This window comes from Adiantum capillus-veneris, chromosome 22, assembly GCF_014529385.1.
Source record: "Adiantum capillus-veneris isolate H3 chromosome 22, ASM1452938v2, whole genome shotgun sequence".
NCBI lineage: Eukaryota > Viridiplantae > Streptophyta > Polypodiopsida > Polypodiales > Pteridaceae > Adiantum > Adiantum capillus-veneris.
The window spans coordinates 86915958-86918411 of NC_140952.1; positions in this window are offsets into that span (position 1 = coordinate 86915958).

Here is a 2454-nt window from a genome sequence, read left to right on the forward strand (position 1 = left end):
TACATCGTCACAGTACACCCTACTATCCCCAATCAAATGGTTTGGTAGAAAAAGCTAATGGTGTCATTGCAGGCATCATTAGAAAGATGGTGAAAAACAAAACAAAGTTGTGGGATGACTTCTTGGATGGTGCCTTGTGGGCGTATCGAACCACATATAGGGAAGCCACGGAGTTCACACCATTTCACTTGGTCTATGGTCAAGAGGCTTTACAGCCAATTGAACTAAACATTCCAACAATGCAACTTCATGGCAAATCAGCACAAGATGATCAAGAAGCATGGATGGATCGACTTCTTACCTTACCTGAGCTTGAGTGGAAAAGAGAAGCATCATACGAGTGCTATAAGAGGAAAGCCACACAGACAAAGGAGAAGCTTGACAAGAAACTGAAGGACAAAGGCATCAATGAAGGAGATCTTGTGCTAAGGTATGACAATCGACTCGATAATCGTTTTGATGCCAAATTTGAAACAAGATAGCAGGGGCCATACATAGTCAAGAAGGCTTTCAATTCTAGTTACTGTCAGCTTATGGACTTGAATGGTAAAGAGCACTCCAGGAAGGTAAACGGGTATCGCTTGAAGCCTTACTTGAGTCGCCTTCTACCAAAGGATCTACCAAAGATCTGTCCAAAGGCCGCTGTCTCATGTAAGTATTGTTACATGAAGCATCAGTGTAACTCTAGCCAAAATTCTGAGGGGCCAAACAATAAAAATCTCGTCAAGGACTCTGAAGCACTCTCTTTGGAAAAGATGCTCTATGATGGTACATGAATATACCATCATCCAGGGGGAGGGCTAATGATAGCCGTTTTTTGGCTCTTTGTAATTGCCACAGTGAGTTACCTCACCCTACCAAAATCACCCAAACACTGTGGCTATCCCTACCATTTCACTGTACATAGGCGTGCGTGAGTCACGGGACTTTTCCCATATCTTCTTTAAAAACCCTCAATTAGCTAGTCATTGGGCTAGTTGAGCCAAAAAAATAAAAAATAAAATAAAAAATATAAGTATATTATGGCCCATGCGTATGTAAATATTTCTTTGTATATAGGGCCTAAATAAAAGATTTTTTCATAATTATTTTGGTATTTATTTAAATATTTCTACCTAAGTGTGTGTTATTTATGCTTTGTACATTGCCTCACCATTACCACAATTTTTCTTACCATTTTTTATACTCTTTATTCCATATAGAAATATTTTCATGTAAGCTTCTCTTATATTTGGTGTAACTCCACCCCAACAAAAATCCAAAAAAACTAGTTCTATTTATGTGTATATTTTTTTCACTATTGTGATTTTTTCCTTCCTACATATATTCTCTATTACTCTCATAAATTAGACCACCAAAAATATTCATCTTTTTATGGTAGACTTATAATGAGAGAGATTTATTTTGACCCCTTTATATTTTTCCACCTATAGTATTTATATTTGACATGTACATATTTTTTAGACCCCTCAATATTTGATTTTCTTAGTTGTACTATTCACTTATATCATGATCTCAACAATATCTTCAATTATAGACCTACCAAATAAGGTCGAAGGTAGGTGGCATGCATACATGCACTATGGAGGGCTCACTCTTGGAGGTATTCAAAAGAATCATCCAAAGAAGGACCCCACAAGGACCTTGTGTAGTGGAAAAAAACGGTCGATTTTGCTGAATTTTTAAAGTTCACTTGCTCTCCGAATTTGAAAAGGTGATACAAACAAAAGTTGTAGCTCGTGGACTGAACTTTTGCCTCAAATTTTTTCATATTTTTTTGAGCTACGAGCTGTGAGCTATGATTTTATTAGTGGATCCCAGTTTTCCCATGCTATGCAGCCACACTCTCTCTTCCACTTTATCATTTTCCTCTTTCACACACACTTCTCTACTCATCATCCCCACCTCTCTCACCACTCCTCTCTGCACCCTACTCACCTTCTCCTCAACCTTGAAGAATAAGAGAAACCATGGTGAACTCATACCTCCCACACACAATTCCATTCCAAAATTGACCACCTAGTCTCATTTTTCCTCCTCCAATTTACCCATATCTATCAAAAAAACCACAAAATTCAGCCTCTTCTCTTAAAAGACAGCATCATGGTGGTTGATTACTCAGCTTCAATTACCTTGTCTCTCAAGGTCAAGAGTGGAGAAAAAATGTACCGTCAAAGCTAGTGGAGCGTCAACAAGCGTCAAAATTGGCCCTACTCAAGACACTTGGAGCATCAACCTTGTAAGAAATCCACCTTTTCTTACCTCTTAAGAGTTTTTCTTCCGTATTTGTATCCTACATGGATACTCCCATTGTAAATATCCAATTCCATTTGTAAATTAATACTAACTCTACTAACACTAACCCACTATGAAAAGTCCTATCACCTCCATCTCTCTCCTCTCTCTTTCCCCACCAACTTCTTGATAATTCCAAGCAAAAGAAATTAGATAAAT